Source organism: Oncorhynchus kisutch, linkage group LG14 (genome assembly GCF_002021735.2).
Source record: "Oncorhynchus kisutch isolate 150728-3 linkage group LG14, Okis_V2, whole genome shotgun sequence".
Lineage (NCBI taxonomy): Eukaryota > Metazoa > Chordata > Actinopteri > Salmoniformes > Salmonidae > Oncorhynchus > Oncorhynchus kisutch.
Window position 1 is genome coordinate 70,959,007 of NC_034187.2, and position 22,793 is coordinate 70,981,799.

At 43.4% G+C, this 22,793-nt stretch overlaps 1 protein-coding gene across 1 annotated transcript in view; it reads left to right on the forward strand.

Annotated features, from left to right (window-relative positions):
* The first annotated feature begins 1,456 nt into the window (after positions 1–1,456).
* Positions 1,457–22,793, forward strand: part of LOC109903403 (protein NDRG1) — a 34,633-nt gene continuing 13,296 nt past the window's right edge. The window contains exon 1 of the mRNA XM_020500079.2: positions 1,457–1,585. The gene's annotated coding sequence lies outside the window, so the exon portion shown is untranslated. The remainder of the gene's footprint in view (positions 1,586–22,793) is intronic.

Genomic DNA, 22,793 nt, shown 5'->3' on the forward strand with positions numbered 1-22,793 from the left:
AATCAGTGTTGGGGAAAAGTGAACTACATGTTGTTCAATTAATAAAATAAACTACATTTTGCAGTAGCTTGGTGGTAGTTAAAAATAAATTACAATCTTGGTATTGTTTTCAGTAGTAAATTACTTTGCCATGTAGCGGTGTAGATAACTACTGGAACTGCACACTGCTTTTTTTAAAACTAAAATAATATATGGGTGAAGTAGGCAAAAATATCCATTTTTTTGGCATCAGACCTGCCTAATTCTCACTTAACATTGTTTTTGTGTTTAAAACATATAAATGACAAAATTCTGTTAACAAGAATGATCTGTTCTTGCACTTTTATATTCTATGACATTTCAGATTTAGATAGGATACTTTTTCATGAAGTAGTTTGGATGAAGTGAACGACTTTTTCAAAGTAACTTTAATTAAGTAAACTACAATTTTCTTAAGTGTAGTTTTAGTGTAGCTTAACTTCTTGCAGTGGGAAATAATTGGTAGCTTGGTGACCTCTCGTTTCAGAGTAGGTTCCTCAACACTGAAAGTAATGCAGTATGTAGGAAATAGGGTGCCATTCAATAGATCACAAGAAAACTGAAGTCAATGACATAGGTTGGTATTGACTGAGCAACACAGAGACAGAAAAACACTATTTGTAGAGGATCCCTAATACCAGAAATACTGAAGGAAGGGGAACGGCTTCCCTTTATACAGACTTCTCTCTGGGTAGCTCTGGTCAAGGGCGTAAGTGTGTGATCCTTAGTGAAGGAACATGCACTAAAAAACCTGGACCAGAGCTACTCTGGAAAATTAAAACGCAATGTTGCTTGCCTGCATTCCTTCTCTTCCTCCTCCTCCTCCTCCTCCTCCTCTTCTCATGCCTGATGTTAACTGTTGCTTAAAGTGTGTGCTTAAAAATGGCCCTTGGCAGGTTGTCAGGCAGTCAGAGGGAGTGAAGAATACCTCCCTGACTCCCTTTCTCTTTAAGATACAACATAGATGACTTAGTTTTGGCACGGCTTTGTATAAATAGACAGGGTTGCCAAGATTCCAGTACATACCCAGCCACTGTCTAGTGAAAGCGTAACCTACTAATATCCCAGTAATGACCACCTAACCATGAAGCATGGACTGTTGACTAACTAACAAGCGTTGCTGAAATAAATCCACATCAAAAGTTACCCTCTTGGATGCCAAACACAGTAAATGTAATAATTGCACTAAAAATGCAAAAATGTCCGGATAAATACATGTAGTTAGAGGTGAGAAGTGGGCATCAATGGATGTAGGCTGCTTCACTTCAACTGTACTACTGACACACTTCAATCAGCAGCCTCAGTGTCATCCCTTTTCTCATTCAACCGCTAACAGTATAGCAGTATTACCAAATGCAGTGATATTGCCCAATAGCAAGTGGAGAAGGGGAAGGGGGCTGGGCTGTCTCCTAATGCTTTATAAACGCCCTGATACACCTTCCCTCAGATGCAAGTAACTAGTAAATATAACCAAACCTTAGTGAATAAATATTACTGATTTGCAAACCATTTAACGTGTTTAACTACTTTGTGTGGGTGATCAACAGTGGACAATCAAACTTAACAGGTGAGTGTTTTTGAATCGATCTCTGGATATTACAGCGCAATTCAATTGACCTAAATACAGGTCCTTTAAACTCTCCAGATGTTAGTACCAGCACAGTGTAGCTATTGCGTCAAACCAGCATATTCACGCACCACTAGCGCCATTATGCCAAACAGGAAGTTTTTTGTTTTGTTTACATTTTTTGAACAAATCAGTTTGGTATTTGATCATTTTACCCTCTTTTTTTCTCCCCAATTATACACGATATCCAATTGCGATCGTGCCTCACTCATCGCTGCAACCCATGCGTTCGTGTGTTAGTGGGTAGTGATGGGAACCGAGGTTTCAGAAGCGTTTGGGATTTTCACCAAATTTAGCCGATAAAGCTATTCATTAGGCTACATAGAGCTTTTTTTTTTAATACAATACAGAGTAGTGATATATGCTGGCCAGCAATGAAAAGCAGCGTTTGTTCATATAAAAGTATTTTCCTTAAATTTGATCAATTCTCCGTGGCGCAGTGGTTAGTCTCGTGTTTTAGTAGCCTATTGTCAGTTACTGTTACAGGTTCGCGCCTTCTATCGTGCTTCTTTTTTGCTGTCACTGTGAATCTATTGCATTATTCAGTCTAGAAGCTTATTCTAAATAAAACATGTGCAGAAAGTGTGATGTCAAAACAAATGTCATATTTATTTGCATTCGCCAGCGTTATGATCTTTGAAACCCGACCCTACCTGCTGAGCTACCATGCAGGAGAAGCTCTTTGAAAAAATCAAATCTGAACAAAAATATGAACACAACATGGAAAGTGTTGGTGTCATTTTACATGAACTGAAATAAAAGATCCATCCCAGGAATGTTCCAAATGCACAACAAGCTTATTCTACTCAAATGTTGTGCCCAAATTTGTTTACACCCCTGTTAGTGAGCATTTCTCCTTTGCCAAAATAATCCATCCACCTGACAGGTGTGGCATATCAAGAAGCTGATATGCCACACCTGCATGATCATTACACAGGTGCACATTGTGCTGGGGACATTAAAAGGCCATTCTAAAATGTGCAGTTTTGTCACACAACAATGCCACAAATGTATCAAGCTTTGAGGGAAGTGCAATTGGCATGCTGACTGCAGGAATGTCCACCAGAATTGTTGACAGATAATGTAATGTTAATTTATCTACCAAACCCCTCTCCAACGCCTTGTTAGAGAATTTGACAGTGCGTCAAACTTGCCTCACAACTGCAGACCACGTGTAACCACTCCAGCCCAGGATCTCCATTTCTGGCTACTTCACCTGCAGGATCATCTGAGATCAGCCACCCAGACAGCTGATGAAACTGTGGGTTTGCACAACTGAAGTTTTCTGCACAAATTTCAGAAACCATTATGGAGAAACTCATCTGTGTGCTCGTCCACCTCACCAGGATCTTGACCTGACAACAGTTTGGCTTCAGTGGGCAAATGCTGACCTTTGATGGCCACTGGCATCCTGGAGAATATGCTCTTTGCATCTGAATAGTTGTTTCAACTGTAACTGCCAGATTGCAGACAAATACAATTGTGTTCATTGTCTTTAGCTTATGCCTGCCTATACCATAACCCCACCATAACCCCTCTGTTCACAACGTTGACATCAGCAAACCGCTCACCCACACAACGCCATACACTTTATCAATGGCAATTTGAAAGCACATGGATACCGTGAGGAGATCCTGAGGACCATTATCGTGTCATCTGCTGCCACCACCTCATGTTTCAGTGTGGTACCGTGTGGCTCAGTTGGTAGAGCATGGCACTTTCAATGCCCGGGTTGTGGGTGTGATTCCCGCAGGGGACCAGTACCAATAAAAATGTTGGCACTCGCTACTGTAAGTCGCTCTGGATAAGAGCATCTCCTAAATTACTAAACATTTTTGCAAATAAAATAATGCACGGCCCCATGTCACAAGGATCTGTACACAATTCGTGGAAGCTGAAAATGTCCCAGTTCTTCCATGGCCTGCATACTCACCAGACATGGTACCCATTGAGCATGTTTGGGATGCTCTGGATCTAGGTGTATGGCAGGGTGTTCCAGTTCCAGACGATATCCAGCCACTTCACACAGCCGTTGAAGAGGAGTGGGACAACATTACACAGGCGACAATCAACAGCCTGATCCACTCTATGCGAAGGAGATGTGTCCTGCTGCCCGAGGCAAATGGTTGTCTAACCAAATACTGACTGGTTTGTGATCCACACCAGTACTTTTTTTAAAGGAATCTGTGGCCACCAGATGCATATCTGTATTCCCAGTCATGTGAAATCCATAGATTAGAGCCGAATGAATTTATTTCAATTTACTGATTTCCTTAAATGAACTGTAACTTTGGAAAATATTTGAAATTGTTGCATGTTTTGTTTATTTTTGTTTAGTGTACATTGTAAGTACTCGTTGTTTGACAGCAACTTGGAATCAAAGAAAGCACCAGAACCACAACGTAATCCGTAGGATCTTGCTTCTGATGTCATTGATCATGTGATGTTACTTTGAAACGAGCATCGGTACATACACAGTAACTATCTAGGCCAAAGGCCGGCAGGTGGCGATATTGAGTCTTTTCCATCTTACCGTCCAAACGCATAGCAAATCAAATGCAATTTTATTGGTCACAAACACATATTTAGCAGATGTTATTACGGGTGTAGCGAAATGCTTATGTTCCTGGCTCCAACAGTGCATTAGTATCTAACAATTTACAACAATATACACAAATCTAAAAGTAAAAGAATTGAATTAAGAAATGGATAGTTTTAGATTGAGCAATGTCGGAGTGGCATTGACTAAAATATAGTAAAATAGAATATAGTATGTACATGTGAGATGAGTAAAGCAGTATGTAAACATTATTAAAGTGACTAGTGTTCCATAATTAAAGTGGCCAGTGATTCCAAGTCTATGTATGTAGGGCAGCAGCCTCTAAGGTGCAGGGTTGCGTAACCAGGTGGAAGCCGGCTAGTGATGGCTATGTAACAGTCTGAAGGCCTTGAGCTGTTTTTCAGTCTCTCGGTCCCAGCTTTGATGCACCTGTACTGACCTTGCCTTCTGGATGATAGCGGGGTGAACAGGCCGTGGCTTGGGTGGCTGATGTCCTTAATGATCGTTCTGGCCTTCCTGTGACATCGGGTGCTGTAGGTGTCCTGGAGGGCAGGTAGTTTGCCCCCGGTGTGGTATTGGACTGACCGTACCACCCTCTGGAGAGCCCTGTGGTTGCGGGTGGTGCAGTTGCCGTACCAGGACGACGATACAGCCTGACAGGATGCTCTCAATTGTGCAACTGTAAAAGTTTTAGGGTTTTAGGGGCCAAGCCAAATTTCTTCAGCCACCTGAGGTTGAAAAGGGGCTGTTGCACCTTTGTTACCAGCGAGAGAGTGAAATAATCACGAGAGTGATAAGGTGTTGTATTCTCAATTTAACGTTTAGTTCAATCAATTTCACAAAAGTAACACATTACAAAACAACAGAAAAACCACTATACAAATAACACAGCAAAATATCTTATTGACAACGTACATGTTCATTCACAATCGACATAAAATGGCAGCTACTCTCAGTACGATGCTATTCTTCACTTTAACCGAGCAGGGCTAATATTACTCTCTTCAAACTTAACTCTAACTTCCTCAAAACGTTACTAAGACACACCTTAAACACTCTTGACATGTTAGTGAGTTATAACATTTAAATTACTATTTTTATCATCAATAAAGTACCTGAAAACAGGGGAGAAATAATCACGAGAGTGATACGGTGTTGTATTCTCAATTTAACATTTAGTTCAATGAGAAAAAGACGCGATTTTCCCCAGGAATATGGGTGGAGACCAGAGCAATCGATCTCCGGCTCATAGATTAAGAGCATTTCGTAGATCACAGATTAACACTTTTAGGCACTACAAAATCAAGTAATCAATATAACATTTACACATTACTCTCACAATTCGTACCCTTTGACAGATTTGAACTTTAACACAATTATATTAATGTTATCAATCTTTATCAACTGATACTGAATGCATCTTTTTAACCTTAGATGTTTTAAGATCCTCACATACTATGAACTTACTAATACTTTTTAATGTATAACAGGCTATGACTATTTCCTTTAACCTGTCACACTCTCCCCGACAAAATAAATGTTGTCCCAACATTACCAACATTGTCTTCTTCAACAGTCCGTATGCACTGGACCTAGAAAATCCTGTTCTGTAAGGTAGTACTTGAGCAGAGGTCAAGGGTCACAGTTCAAATATAACTAACAAGTTATATTCACAGTCCATATCTGTTGACCAGCTATATAACATAAGCAGTATTTTCTCATACTATTGATCAACAGTCCATCAATTTTAATGATCTATATGCATAGTCTGCAAATTGTCTCTTTTGACAGTCTGTGAAATCAGACAGTAGTCCATGGTCAAACATGTCAACTCTGTAGTCTCATGTTTGCTGAAGCCCATACATGTAAGGTGGCTGAAAGTAACATTGCTGTAGTGATGGCAGCCATGGAACCAGTCCTGGTGCAGAGTAGACAGGGAACAACTGTGGCTGTGGCTGTATACTGTAGCAGGAAGGGATACCAAGCTGATCATAGGTGATATGTCTTGGAGGGTGTCTCTCTCTTTGTGGCAGTGGGTAGGCTGGTTCCTCAGGTTCAGCAGCATCAGTATATGAAGGAAAGGCACTTGGTGGACGATCATCAGGCAAATTTTCAGCAGGCAAGTTACTCTCCTCAGCAGGCAGGTCTTTAACTGTTGTTGTCTCCTCCAGCAGCTTTTCAACAAGAAGCTGTGCTGGTAGCGTATCAGGGACTGGCACTGCAACTGTCTGTTTCACTGTTGGGGGCCTGTGTTCCCACTCTCTCGCTGGTTCAGCATTCCTCTCCTCAGGTACTGTAGGAGATGTGGGAACCTGTAGCGGCTCATGATGAAGGTCATATTCATCCCCACTGTCTTCATCAGAATCTAGAGTCTGTGATGCAGGCTGGTGTCTCCTCGTTTTCTGACTTTTGTCCACTTTGGTCATTTCTGGTTGTGTCTCAAAAGGTAAGTGGTCACAGGACATGAGCAGATTTCTGTGCAGGACCCTGGAGCGTCCCCTACCCTTTTCTGGTCTCAATTCATAAATCGGCAGGTCTGAACCCATTTTTCTCACCACTGTGTGAATTGTATCTTCCCAATAGTTACGGAGTTTTCCTGGTCCTCCTCTTGGTGTCAGGTTTTTAATCAGAACTCGCTCGCCAGGCTGTAGCACTGAACTCCTAACTTTAGTGTCATAGTACTTCTTACTTCTTTCAGCGGCTTTCTGAGCATTTTCATTTGCAATGGCGTATGCTTCTTCCATCCCTCGTTTCCAGTTCTCCACGTATTCTCGCTGGTTACTGGAACCTGCCTCTGTGCACAATCCAAAGAGCATATCAACTGGAAGCCTGGGTGATCTCCCAAACAGAAGATAAAATGGTGAATAGCCAGTCACTTCGCAACGGGTGCAGTTATAGGCATAAACCAGTTTGTTCAGAGACTCCTTCCAATTTGACTTTTGTGTCTCAGTTAGTGTCTTTAACATTTGCAACAATGTTCTGTTCATGCGTTCCGCTTGACCGTTTCCAATCGGGTGATAGGGTGTTGTCCTGGACCCCGCCATGCCACTGAGTTTCTTTAACTGATGGAACAACTGATTTTCAAATTCTCCCCCTTGGTCATGGTGGATGCGGGACGGGAACCCAAACTTCAGGGCAAAGTCATTGAAGATGAGATTTGCAGCAGTTTTACCTGACTTTGATGTGGTGGCGTAGGCTTGAGTGAAACGTGTAAAATGATCAACAATCACGAGGATGTATTCATATCCCCCTTTGCATCTGTCGAGATGAAGGAAGTCAATACATACCAGTTCAAATGGCTGTGTTGTCACAATGTTTGTCAGAGGAGCTCTTGTTGCATGGGCTGGCTTTTTCTGCTTGACACAGCTACAAGTTTTAGTCACATAGTGCTCGATGTCAGATTGCATATATGGCCAGAAGAAGCGGTCACGTACTAGTGATACAGTGCGGTCACTACCTTGGTGTCCCATGTTATTGTGCAACTCTTCCATCACTTTACCTTTGTACTGCTCTGGTAGAACTAACTGCTTGCGGGCTGTAGTGATTCTGTACAGAATGCCATCACTGTCTATTGTCAATTTGTCCCATTCTCTGAATAGGCATTTTGTCTTTGGACTGAATTTCTTTTGCTCTTTAACTGGTGGTTTGGAACCAGACAGTTTAAATTTGAGCACAGGACGGATGACCGGATCAGATTCTTGTGCTTCTCTTATCCCATCTTTTGGGATCGAGCTGGTTGTTGCAGTGGTTGTCTCACCTTCAGCTGATACTGACATAGATGCAGCTGAAAATGACCAAGGTACAACAGCCTCTTTCTGTACCTCAACTGCTTGTATCGTGGCGGCGATGGTGTCTGGTGGAAGCTCCTCAGAACATTCTCTCATCAGTGACTCTACATCCAGTGGCATCCTTGACAAAGCATCTGCATCACCGTTCTCTCTGCCTGGCCTGTACTTTATTGTAAAGTGGAAATCAGCCAAGTCTGCAACCCACCTGGAAGTGGTTGCGTTCAGTTTTGCAGTAGACAGAATGTAGCAGAGCGGGTTGTTATCGCTGTATACAGTGAAGGTCGGAGCATAGTATAAATAGTCATGGAACTTATCAGTGATTGCCCATTTTAGAGCTAGAAATTCCAGCTTGCTCGAGTGGTAGTGATAGTTCTTCTCAGCTGCTGTTAAGGTTCGAGAGCCATAAGCAATGACCCTAAGCTTCCCCTCTTGCTTTTGATAAAGAACTGCTCCCAAGCCTTGGTGTGACGCATCAGTGTGTACAACAAATGGCTGAGTGAAATCAGGGAAACCTAAAACTGGTGGGTGAAGCAAACACTCAATCAGCTGTTCAAGTGCCTGTTGATGCTGGTCAGTCCACAGGATTGGCTTGTTTGAGGGCACCACATGACTTACTTTCTGTTTTTGTTTTCCGTGGGTGGTCAGGTAATTTCTCTGAATCTGCTTTCAGGAGGTCATACAGGCAGCTGGCACTCCTAGAAAAGTCTTTGATGTACTGTCTGTAGTAAGTGAGTAAACCAAGCATTTTTCTGAGCTGGCCCACAGTCTCTGGTCTGATTTCTTTCAATGCTCTTACTGCTTCAAAATCGGCTGGGTCAACTTGGCTGCCCTCTGCAGACACTATTCTGCCCAAATAACGGACCTGGGGTTTAAAGAGATCACACTTAGTTGGTTTGAGTTTAATGCCATACTCTCTGAGACGCTGCAACACTTTTCGCACATCATTCACATGGCTGTCGAATGTTTTACTGAAAACTAGCGTGTCGTCCAGATAAGGAATGCAGATGTTATCCCGGAGCCCTTCCAAACACTCCTCCATACACCGCTGAAAAGCTGCAGGAGCGTTCATGAGGCCGAATGGCATACGTATCCACTCATAGAGTCCCCACGGTGTCACAAATGCTGTCAGTGGTCTGCTTTCTTCAGAGATGAACCCCTGGTGATACGCTTTTCCCTGATCTAAGAGGGAGAACCAGGAATTACCACCTAAACTGTCCATGATATCTTGGACCCGAGGGATGGGCTGGCGGTCGGGATGTGTCTTTCTGTTCAGGTCTCTGTAATCTATACACAACCGGAGGGTCCCGTCCTTCTTACGAACGCACACGACAGGTGAAGAATATGAAGAGTTTGACTTCCTAACCCAGCCCTGGACTATGAGGTCATAAATGTAACCCTTCATCTCCTGATACAGTGGCCTGGGCACTGACATGTATGTGCGCTTTACTGGTTCAGAGTCCTTTAGAGAAATAGTCATTTTCAATCGTTCAATGCAGCCAATGTCATTGTCTGATCTGGAGAAGGAGTGACACTCTTCTCTAAGCATTTGCCTAACAACCTCTCTCTGTTCTTCGGTTAGGTGAGTTAAATCTACTGGTGGATCCCACTGTTCAGTAGCAGTACATGGGGTTCGAACGCTGGTGTGATTCACTGTGGCTGAGGTGACAGTTTTTTCAAAGACTTGGGCAGGTAACACAGTCATAATGGTTTGTACTGTACCGATTATTGTGCGTCCTAGCAGGGCAATGTCATGGTCAGTGGGGTTAGAGACATCAAGCAGGATAACTGGAAAAACAACTTTCCTGACTCTGACTAGTGTGTCAAAGAACTCAAGGTCATCTGGCCACTGCGGGTTCAGGTCTGGCTGGAAAAGCATTGTCATGTCATCTTTGAAAGGTTGGGAAGCTACACGGCACTCAATCTGAATGCTACTGTGTTTTGGTACAGCAACCTTCTCTTTCTTGGTTTTCACTGTGTATTCATCTGTCTGTTCTGCGCTAACAGCCTGTATAAAAGCTCTCACCTTGTTTCTATTGAGGCTTGGGAAAGCTGTTTTTACTGTACTGTATCGTTTAGTCTTTTCGGTCATTGTCAGGATGTGCTCGATAACATTGAAACCTATGATGGGATGTGATAGGTGACAGCCTTTCATTACCAGCACCGGGATGATCAGTTCCTTTGTTTGGTCAGTTTCAGAGGCTAGCCGAAAAGTTGTTTCAATCCATCCCAGGTACGGCATTTCAGTCCCATTTGCTGCAGTCAACTTTAGATCATCAGGTGAGTCCAGGATTTCTGAAACATCTCTCAGCCTTGCGTTTGGGAGAGATTCCTCTTTCCATCGTTCATCAATGACCGATACCTGAGAGCCTGTGTCCCATAGAGCTTGGAGGTGGTGGCGATTCAGGTGACACTCAATAAGGCACTGTCTGCCTACTAGCGAGGTGACCTTACAGGGGTGGCAACCTTGAGCTACGGATGGTAAGGAGTGGGCATTTTCCTCTGTGCGGGAAAACCTTTCACTATTAGAGTAAATTTTCAGGTGAGTGCATTTTTCCTTATGTTTAGTCCAATGTTGGTTTTGACATACTTTGGAACAGTACAGTGTCTCTTTACATGATGAACATTGTTTCAGGTTCTCAAATGAATCTTCTCTGGCACAATTTGCACATTTCTGGGACTTTTTGGTAGCTACGGTTAACACTCGTCCCTCAGCGGTAACCCGTTTCCGTTTAAAGGGGCCTCCCTTGATGGTCTGGCTCCCCGGATTTTACATCCAGCTTGAAAATGTTCTCCACTCCCACATCGGAAGCAGTGTGTGCAGCGTGCATCTGTTCTGGCCTGCTGGCAGACAAAACACCTCCTTGGAGCTTGAGCAGAGTGGTTGGTATACCGGTTAGGTGCATATTGATGCTGCGCAGGGTCAGGTGCTTGGGACCGACTGTAGTTGCTGTAATACTGCTGCTGGGAAACAGGTGGCTGGGGGTCCCTATTTGGCCTCCTAACTGGGGGTGGGGCATAGGCACAAGGCGGTGACTGAAACATAGGCTGCTGTAATGTCTCTTTAATCTGAGCAATCTCTGCACTGAGACCTTTTAGAGAAGCTACACCTGTCTTAAGTTCAGCTAACTCTGTTAACAGTCCTGCGGGTATCGTAGTTTTGGCTTCCTTCACAGGACACTTTGCAGATGGCGTATCTTCTAACTGGACTACACTTACAGTTGTAGCAGGCTGTGGGGCATTAAACCGCTTTTTGTTTCGTCTTTCTATCTCATTAGCACAAGCAATGTTAAGCTTCTCTAGCAAAACCTCATCTGATGTTTTGCTCTCTAGCAGGAGAGGCTGCATGTCAATCCTGATACTGTCACTCTGGAGACCCGTAAGGACTGTGTGAAAACACATGCTCTGGACTAGAGCAGGGTCATACTTAAGCCCTGATTCTGACTCCTGGGATGCAAACAGTACTTTTTGCCTCAAATCTAAAACGCGCATCAGGAAGCTTTGAGGGGTCTCCTTGCTATGCTGTGCTTCTGAAGCTAGCTGTTTGTAAAGCTCTGTTGCACTCTTCTCTTGGAAGTGGGAACGCAGGATACATCTAAGTGTGGGAAGAGTTAGCTGGGGTTTACCTTCCAAGTAGCTGCGTAGCTGTGAGCCTGGAGAAATAGCCCTGACTACTGCGTCTACTATTTCTACCTCAGGATATCCTCTGTTAAGTCCATTTTCAATCTGATGGACAAGGCTGGAAAAAATCTGTTTTTCTTTCTGGCCCGGTTCACCTATCTGACCAGAAATGTTAAACTCTTTGCGCCAGTATGAGCTGGGCTGTGCATTGGGTGAGAGCGGCACGCTCCCCTGAAGATTGGCATGGTGTTGGGGCTGACGCAGAGAATCACTGGCTTTGGCTGCAATAATCTGCTCAGTTCCCACCCCTTGTTGTGGAGTTACAGTTCTCAATTCCTCTATTCTGTGATGTGTTCCGGCTGGTTCAATATCATGGTCAATTTGCCCTGTTTTGTTATCTCTGCCACTGATCATCTCTGTCATTTCGTCTTTAAGTAGCAACAATTCCGACATGCCGCCATCTTCTAACTCTGCGACTTCCTCTCTTCCAAGGAACATCATAATGCGAGTCATTAATGATATGCGGGATTTGTCTTTAACATCTCTTCTCTGTTCGCCTGATATTTCAAGGAAATCACATATCTCTAGTAATTTGTCTTTAGTCAGGGTGTGCAATTCTCCTACTACCTCTTCCTGTAGTTCTTCCAAGGCGCTTGTCATGTTGACAGAACAGGAGGAACTTTTACTGTGCAGGAATTGGCTCTGAATTAGATGGTCCTTACTGTCTCTGATGGTCGATCAATGGCCTCAGTTGACACGTACTTAACCACTAACTTCCAACTTCCCTCGAACAGCAACACTTTCCTCACTGCAGCCTGCCTGAGTTGTTATGTGGAGATTTAGCTGGCTCGGAATTCAGCGACCAGGGTGTGGAAACTGGACATCTGAGCAGCAATCTCAGCGGAGCCTCCAAAAATGTTACGCCCCTGAAAACAGGGGAGAAATAATCACGAGAGTGATACGGTGTTGTATTCTCAATTTAACGTTTAGTTCAATGAATTTCACAAAAGTAACACATTACAAAACAACAGAAAAACCATTATACAAATAACACAGCAAAATATCTTATTAACAACGTACATGTTCATTCACAATCGACATAAAATGGCAGCTACTCTCAGTACGATGCTATTCTTCACTTTAACCGAGCAGGGCTAATATTACTCTCTTCAAACTTAACTCTAACTTCCTCAAAACGTTACTAAGACACACCTTAAACACTCTTGACATGTTAGTGAGTTATAACATTTAAATTACTATTTTTATCATCAATAAAGTATCTGAAAACAGGGGAGAAATAATCACGAGAGTGATACGGGTGTTTTATTCTCAATTTAACGTTTAGTTCAATGAGAAAAAGACCGCGATTTTCCCCAGGAATATGGGTGGAGACCAGAGCAATCGATCTCCGGCTCATAGATTAAGAGCATTTCGTAGATCACAGATTAACACTTTTAGGCACTACAAAATCAAGTAATCAATATAACATTTACACATTACTCTCACAATTCGTACCCTTTGACAGATTTGAACTTTAACACAATTATATGAATGTTATCAATCTTTATCAACTGATACTGAATGCATCTTTTTAACCTTAGATGTTTTAAGATCCTCACATACTATGAACTTACTAATACTTTTTAATGTATAACAGGCTATGACTATTTCCTTTAACCTGTCACACCTTCACCACACTGTCTGTGTGGGTGGACCATTTCAGATTGTCAGTGATGTGTATGCCGAGGTACTTGAAATCTTTCCAACTTCTCCACTGTGGTCCCGTCGATGTGGATAGGGGCATGCTCCCTCTGCTGTTTCCTGAAGCCCATGATCAGCTCCTTTGTTTTGTTGACGTTGATTGAGAGGTTGTTTTCATGACACCACACTCTGAGGGCCCTCACCTACTCCCTGTATGCTGTCTCATCATTGTTGGTAATCAGACCTACTACTTTTGTGTCATCTGCAAACTTGATGATTGAGTTGGAGGCGTGCGTGGTCACGCAGTCGTGGGTGAACAGGGAGTACAGGAGGGGGCTGAGAACGCACCCTTGTGGGGCCCCTATGTTGAGGATCAGCGAAGTGGATGTTTTGTTGCCCACCTTTACCACCTGAGGGCGGCCCGTCAGGAAGTCCAGGACCCAGTTGTGACCAATAAAACATTTGATTCGATTTGAACTTGGAGGGTACTATAGTGTTGAAGGCTGAGCTATAGTCAATGAACAGCATTCTAACATAGGTATTCCACTTGTCCAGATTGTATAGGGCAGTGTGCAGTGCAATGGCAATTGCATCGTGAGTCTCTGATCCACCTCTACGTAGAGGACAACATTCTGTATACTTCTGGCCCTTCTTTGGACACTGTGTTAACAACCCCGCAGGCGAGCTTCAATACCATACAACTCTCCTTCTGTGGCCTCCAATTGCTCTTAAACACAAGTAAAACTAAATTCATGCTCTTCAACCGATCGCTGCCTGCACCTGCCCGCCTGTCCAACATCACTACTCTGGACGGCTTTGACTTAGAATACGTGGACAACTACAAATATCTAGGTATCTGGTTAGACTGTAAACTCACCTTCCAGACTCACATCAAACATAGCCAATCTAAAGTTAAATCTAGAATTGGCTTCCTGTTTCGCAACAAAGCATCCTTCACTCATGCTGCCAAACATACCCTTGTAAAACTGACCATCCTTCCAATGCTCGACGATGTAATTTACAACATAGCCTCCAATACCCTACTCAATAAATTGGATGCAGTCTATCACAGTGCCATCCGTTTTGTCACCAAAGCCCCATATACTACCAACCACTGCGACCTGTACGCTCTCGTTGGCTGGCCCTCGCTTCATACTCGTCGCCAAACCCACTGGCTCCAGGTCATCTACAAGACCCTGCTAGGTAAAGTCCCCCCTTATCTCAGCTCGCTGGTCACCATAGCAGTACCCACCTGTAGCACGTGCGCTAGCAGGTATATCTCTCTGGTCACCCCCAAAACCAATTCTTCCTTTGTTCGACTCTCTTTCCTCTGCTGCCAATGACTGGAACGAACTACAAAAATCTCTGAAACTGGAAACACTTATCTCCCTCACTAGCTTTAGGCACCAGCTGTCAGAGCAGCTCACAGATTACTGCACCTGTACATAGCCCATCTATAATTTAGCGCTAACAACTACCTCTTCCCCTACTGTATATATTTATTTTGCTCCTTTGCACCCCATTATTTCTCTCTCTACTTTGCACATTCTTCCACTGCAAATCAACCATTCCAGTGTTTTACTTGCTATATTGTATTTACTTCGCCACCGTTACCTTTTTTTGCCTTTACCTCCCTTATCTCACCTCATTTGCTCACATTGTATGTAGACTTATTTTTCTATTGTATTATTGACTGTATGTTTGTTTATTCCATGTGTAACTCTGTGTTGTTGTATGTGTCGAACTGCTTTGCTTTATCTTGGCCAGGTCGCAATTGTAAATGAGAACTTGTTCTCAACTTGCCTACCTGGTTAAATAAAAGTGAAATAAATAAATAAATAAAAATTGTCTGTGGATCTATTGGGGCGGTAAGCAAATTGAAGTGGGTCTAGGGAATCAGGTAAGGTAGAGGTGATATGATCCTTAACTAGCGTCAAAGTACTTCATAATGACAAGTGAGTGCTACAGGGCGATAGTTTTGAGTTCAGTTACCTTAGCTGTCTTGTGTACACGGACAATGGTGGACATCTTAAAGTAAGTGGACAGCAGACTGGGATAGGGAAAGATTTTATATGTCCGTAAACACTCCAGCCAGCTGGTCTGCACATGCTCTGAGGACACGGCTAGGGATGCGGTCTGGGCCGGCAGCCTTGTGAGGGTTAACACTCTTAAATGTCTTTTTCACGTCAGCCACGGAGAACGTGAGCCCACAGTCCTTGGGAGCGGGCAACGTCGATGGCACTGTGTTATCCTCAAAGCGGGCACAGAAGGTGTTTAGCTTGTCCGGGAGCAAGTGTGTCGGTGTCTGCGATCTGACTGGTATTCCCTTTGTAATCCGTGATTGGCAGTAGACCCTGCCACATACTTTTCGTGTCTGAACTGTTGAATTGCGACTCCACTTTGTCTCTATACTGCCTTTTTGATTGCCTTACGGAGAGAATAACTACACTGTTTGTATTCAACCACATTCCTAGTCACCTTGCCATGGTTAAATGCGGTTGTTTGCGCTTTCAGTTTTGCGCAAATGCTGCCGTCTATCCACGGTTTCTGGGTAGGTTTTAATAGCCACAGTGGGAACAACATTGCCTAAACACTTCCTGATGAGCTCAGTCACTTTGTCCGTGTATGGTTCCCAATGTTAATCTCAGAGGCAACCCAGAACATATCCCAGTTCGGTGATCAAACTATCTTGAAACACGGATTCCGATTGGTCAGACGAGCGCTGAATAGACCGTAGCATGAGTACTTCCTATATGCAGCCTACATACTGGTATCCTCCTGTGTGGACCGGTTCGTACCGAAAACGTTATCCATTCAGGCTGCAAACGGTCAACGGCGAGAAGTTGGGAAAATATGCCTACTTTCTTTATGAAACACTGTGTTCCACCATGCTAAAGTGGCTAATATCTAGGAATGCTAGTCCCGGATGTTGTGTATCGTGTTCAGCCAGTCTGTGTCACGTCCTGACCATAGAAAGCCTTTATTTTCTATGGTGGAGTAGGTCAAGGCATGACTGGGGGTGTTCTAGTTTATTATTTCTATGTGTAGTCTAGTTTTTGTATTTCTATGTTGGCTTGGTATGGTTCCCAATCAGAGGCTATCGTTGTCTCTGATTGGAGATCATATTTCGGCAGCCTTTTCCCACCTGTTGATTGTGGGATGTTGTTTTTGTATTGTTGCTTTTGAGCCCTACAAGGCTGTAAGTTTGTTTGTTTGTTTCTCTTTATTGTTTTGTTGCTGGTTCACATTTAAATAAATTATGATGAACCCAAATCACGCTGCGCCTTGGTCTACCCATTTCGACGAGCGTTACAGTCTGGCTAAACCAGGGCTCCTTTTTTTTACCCCTTTATTCTCCCCAATTGGTAGTAGTTGCAGTCTTGTCTCATCGCTGCAACTCCCGTACAGACTCGGGAGAGGCGAAGGTCGAGAGCCATGCATCCTCCGAAACACAATGCCCATCCAACCCGGAAGTCAGCCGCACCAATGTGTCAGAGGAAACACTGTACACCTGGCGACCTGGTCAGTGTACACCGGCCCGCCACAGGAGCCGCTCGTACATGATTAGACAAGGATATCCCTGCCGGCAAAACCCAGACGATGCTGGGATGATTGTGCACTGCTCCATGGGCCTCCCAGTCGCGGCCGGCTGCGACAGAGCCTGGGCTCGAACCCAGAATCTCTGGTGGCTCAGAGATTCTGGGTCGATAGTCTGCTGGGTGGGGGATCTTACATTTCTCCATTCATTAACAAATCAATTTTCTATCTCCTCCTTTCTCTAATATCTCTGTCTGAACGCAGGGCACAACTTCAGGAAGTAGCATTAGCCACTAGAATGGTGGTGGGAAATTATTTTTCATAAAGAAAGTACGCATTTTCCCAGTTTTCCGCCTTCTTACCGTTAAATCTAGTTAAGGTGGAAATTGACGCCCTTGCAGCCTGAATGGAGAATGTTTTAGGGACAGACAGGTCCACGGGGGATACGAGTGTATTGCCAGCTGTACACAATGCGTGTAGATGGTAAGATTAAACCATCAATACCATATCAATATTGCCATCTGCTGGACTTTGGGCTAAGTGACCCTCTGACCATCTAGCACAGGGGTTCCCAAACTTTTTCACCCAGGCCCCCTTTTCCAGCATTGGAGAACATTCTGTCTATTTCTATGGGCAAAAGCACTGTTGATGACGATTCACACACCTCTTGTTGGTGGAGATAACTTTGCAGGTCTAAAGGTTATTTCCTGCTATTCTAAACATTTTGCCATGGGATGGACACTTTTTTTTGCCCATTTTTAAGGTAATTTCCTGTTATTATACACCTTTTGCCAAGTCTTATGTGTGTTCATGTGATATTTGGTCTAGCAGTGACATGCCCATTCTCTGGTTGCTGTAGCATTAGGCTTACTACATAAGTTATCCTCTCTAATTTCAATTGGTTCAACCAGTTGCCTTTAGTAGTATATTTTTTCGTGGTACTCTCGGATCACCCTAATGATCCCCCTACTATGAGCCCTATCTGGTAGTGTGCCCCGGCATTCTGCTATGTTTACATGTGTAAGTCTGTAGGAGCCTAGTTTAGCTAGTAGGAGTCTGCCCTGCTCCTAATATTTCAGAATGGGGCGAGGGATTTGACAGATTAAATGAGTAATGAAAATTTAGTGAAGCAATCATTGTTTCTACAGATGCAGCTGGTTTGGTTTTTGTATTGAAGAAAAAAGGAAGGAGGCAGTGGCCTTAATTCTAGCTACCTAAAAGGGAGACTTTGCTTCCCAATTCCAATCAGTAGTGTTTTGATAACCAAGTAGTGGAGAGTAGGTGTTTTGTAACATGATTTAAATAATCTGGATTTAAACTCTCTCTCTCTTTCTCCTTCTCTTTCTTTCTTTCTCTCTCTCTCTCTCTCTCTCTCTCTCTCTCTCTCTCTCTCTCTCTCTCTCTCTCTGTCTCTCTCTCTCGCTGTGTCTCTCTCTCGCTGTGTCTCTCTCTCTCTCGCTGTCTCTCTCTCTCTCGCTGCCTCTCTCTCTCTCTCTCTCGCTGTCTCTCTCTCTCTCTCTCTCTCTCGCTGTGTCTCTCTCTCTCTCTCCTGTCCTCTCTCCGCTGTGTCTCTCTCTCTCTCCTCTCTCCTCTCTCTCTCTCCTCTTCTCGCTGTGTCTCTCTCTTCGCTGTGTTCTCTCTCTCTCGCGTGTCTCTCTCTCTCGCTGTCTTCTCTCTCTCTCGCCTGTGTCGTTCTCTCTCTCTCTCTCTCTCTCTCTCTCTCTCTCTCGCTGTGTCTCTCTCTCTCTCTCTCTCGCTGTCTCTCTCTCCTCTCTCCTTCTCTCTCTCTCTCTCTCCTCTCTCCTCTCTTCTCTCTTCTCTCTCTCTCTCTCTCTCTCGCTGTGTCTCTCTCTCGCTGTGTCTCTCTCTCTCTCTCTCCGCTGTACCTCTTCTCTTCTCTCTCTCTCTCGCTGTGTCTCTCTCTCGCTGTGTCTCTCAAATTCAAATTCAAATTCAAGCTGCTTTATTGGCATGAAAAAACATTGTGTCAATATTGCCAAAGCAACAATGTCTACAATATACATTGTAACAAATTATAAATGATAGCAAAATGGTAACAATCCAATTAGTAGAAATGCAATAATATAAAATCAAATTATGGAAATGAAACTATAATAACTTTATAACTAAATAACGGTCATCTTCTTCTTTATATTCAGTACTACAACTCTCTCTCTCGCTGTCTCTTCTCTCTCTCTCTCGCTCTCTCTCTCTCGTGTATCTCTCTCTCTCGCTCTCTCTCTCGATGTGTGTCTCTCGCTCTCTCTCGCTCTCTCTCTCTCTCTCGCTGTATCTCTCTCTCTCTCGATGTGTCTCTCTCTCTCTCTTGATGTGTGTGTGTGTCCTCTCGCTCTCGCTGTGTCTCTCTCTCTCGCTGTATCTCTCTCTCTCTCGATGTGTGTGTCTCTCTCTCTCTCTCCTCAACATTTAGGCCTACTCATTCAGAAAGTGTTAGAGTATGGTGCCAATATTTGTCACGCAGACTCTTTATGGTTCCAATATTTCCTGTGTTGGATGAATCCATAAGGCAAGGATTATTTTTGGGAATTGTCTGTTGTCCTCATCTACGCACAAGTTCTTGAAAAACAGAAGTGTGGAAGGAGAGATCAGGATCTGAGACGTGGTAGAGCACCACACTGTAAAATAAATAGATGTTGTGGATGTGCTTAGGAGGTAGTAAGATTTTAATCTCCTCAGAGAGAGGGAGGAACAGAGGGATAGAGGGAGGGGGAGACGGACAGAGTGAGAGCACTGAAGGAAGAGAGAACAACAGTATGTACAGTACCAGTCAAAGGTTTGGAGACACCTACTCATTCAAGGGTTTTTCTTTATTTTTACTATTTTTCTACATTGCAGAATAATAGTGAAGACATCAAAACTATGAAATAACACATATGGAATCATGAATTAAGCAATAGTGTTAAACAAATCAAAATATATTTTTTATTCTTCAAAGTAGCCACCCTTTGCCTTGATGACAGCTTTGCACAGTCTTGGCATTCTCTCAACCAGCTTCACCTGGAATGCTTTTCCAACCGTCTTGAAGGAGTTCCCAAATATGCTGAGCACTTGTTGGTTGCTTTTCCTTCACTCTGCGGTACAACTCATCCCAAACCATCTCAGGTCGGGTGATTGTGGAGGCTAGGTCATCTGACGCGGCATTCCATCACTCTCCTTCTTCGTCAAACAGCCCTTACAAAGCCTAGAGGTGTGTTGGGTCATTGTCCTGTTGAAAAACAAATGATAGTCCCACTAAACACAAACCAGATGGGATGGCGTAACACTGCAGAATGCTGTGGTAGCCATACTGGTTAAGTGTCCCTTGAATCCTAAATAAATCACTGACAGTGTCACCAGCAAAGCACCCCCAAACTATCACACCGCGGAGATAATCCGTTCACCTACTCTGTGTCTCACAAAGACACTGTGGATGGAACCAAAAATCTCAAATTTGAACTCATCAGACCAAAGGACAGATTTCCACAGGTCTAATGTCCATTGCTCGTGTTTCTTGACCCTTTGCAAGTTTCTTCTTCTTATTGGTGTCCTTTAGTAGTGGTTTCTTTGCAGCAAATCGACCATGGAGGCCTGATTTTCAAATCAAATCAAATCAAATCAAATTGATTTATATAGCCCTTCGTACATCAGCTGATATCTCAAAGTGCTGTACAGAAACCCAGCCTAAAACCCCAAACAGCAAGCAATGCAGGTGTAGAAGCATTGCTGTCAAGCAGTCTCCTCTGGACAATTGATGTTGAGATGTGTCTGTTACTTGAACTCTGAAGCATTTATTAGGGCTGCAATTTCTGAGGCTGGTAACTCTAATGAACATCCTCTGCAGCAAAGGTAACTTACTTCCCTATGGCGCTCCTAATGAGAGACAGTTTCATCATAGCGCTTCAGGGTTTTTGCGACTGCACCCTTTGCTTATTTAAGCTGTTCTTGCCATAATATGGACTTGGTCTTTTACCAAATAGGGCTATCTTCTGTATACCCCTCTACATTGTCACAACACAACTGATTGGCTGAAACACATTAAGAAGGAAAGAAATTCTACAAATTAACTTTTAACAAGGCACATCTGTTAATTGAAATGCATTCCAGGTGACTACCTTATGAATCTGGTTGAGAGAATGCCAAGAGAGTGCAAAGCAGTCATCAAGGCATAGGGTGGCTGCTTTGAAGAATCTCAAATATAAAATATATTTTGATTTGTTTAACTCTTTTTCTTACTACATGAGTCAACATGTGTTATTTCCTGGTTTTGATATCTTCACTATTTTATTCTACAATGTAGAAAAAAAACAACGTCTGACTGGTACTGTAGATACAGTGCCTTGCAAAAGTATTCACCCCCATTGACGTTTTTCCTATTTTGTTGCATTAAACCTGAAATTTAAATGGATTTTTAGTTGGATTTCATGTAATGGACGTACACAAAATAGTCCAAATTGGTGAAGTGAAATGAAAAAAAAAAACTTACGGACCATGCAAGGAAGGCATTAGTCAGAAAGGCAACAAAGATAACCCTGAAAGAGCTACAAAGCTCCACATCGGAGATTGGAGTATCTGTCCATAGGACCACTTTAAGCCGTACACTCCACAGAGCTGGACTTTACAGAAGAGTGGCCAGAAAAAAAGCCATTGCTTAAATAAAAAATAAGCAAACATGTTTGGTGTTCACCAAAAGGCATTTGTGAGACTCCCCAAACATATGGAAGAAGGATCAAGGATCAAGGAAAACACCATCTCTGGTGCAAACCCAACACCTTGCATCACCTCAAGAACACCATCCCCACAGTGAAGCATGGTGGTGGCACCATGCTGTGGGGATGTTTTTCATCGGCAGGGACTGAGAAACTGGTCAGAATTGAAGAAATGATGGATGGCGCTAAATACAGGTAAATTCTTGAGGAATCCTGTTTCAGTCTTCCAGAGATTTGAGACGGGGTTGGGGATGGGGGTTCACCTTCCAGCAGGACAATGACCCTAAGCATACTGCTAAAGCAACACTTGAGTGGTTTAAGGGGAAACATTTAAATGTCTTGGAATGGCCTAGTCAAAGCCCAGACCTCAATCCAATTGAGAATCTGTGGTATGACTTGCAGATTGTGGTACACCAGCGGAACCCATCCAACTTGAAGGAGTTGGAACAGTTTTGCCTTGAAGAATGGGCAAAAATCCCAGTGGCAAGCTTATAGAGATATATCCCAAGAGACTTGCAGCTTTTAATTGCTGCAAAAGGCGGCTCTACCAAGTATTGACTTTGGGGGGGGGGGGGGGGGGGTGAATAGTTATGCATGTTCAAGTTGGCTTTTTTTGGTCTCGTTTCACAAGAGAAAATATTTTGCATCTTCAATGTGGTAGGCATGTTGTGTAAGTCAAATGATACAAACACCCCCAAATTTTCATTCCAGGTTGTAAGGCAACATAATAAAAATGCCAAGGGGGTGAATACTTTTGCAAGCCACTGTATATAGCAAGGAAGAGAGTGATAATTTCCTTAGACACCGAGAGGGAGGGGGCTGAGAAGGAGAGCAAGAGTGAACATGTTCTGTACTCGTGAGGTATTACTGATGTCCTGAGAGGATTTTTTTTTATACCGCCAGGTAAAAGATTAGCTTAGGAGAGTCAAAAGGGCATCCTAGCTTGTAAACAACATTTGGCCTAGTTGTCTCAAACTGCCTATTCAGCACCAAGACTATCTACAGGTCTGGAAACTGGTTTGGGTTTAATGGTGTTTGGTTTACTTGGCCATAGTTTGAAACCAAAACAGAAGGTTTGAAAATACAGACATGGGTTTCAAGATCACGACTAGCCTCTTTAACACCAGTAGGATTAACTGCGCTGCTATAAATACAAAACAGTTTTTATCAACATTTACAGATTATGTTGGCTTGTGTACCTTCTCTCACATGGTTGGATTGAATAGAATGTTGGAATT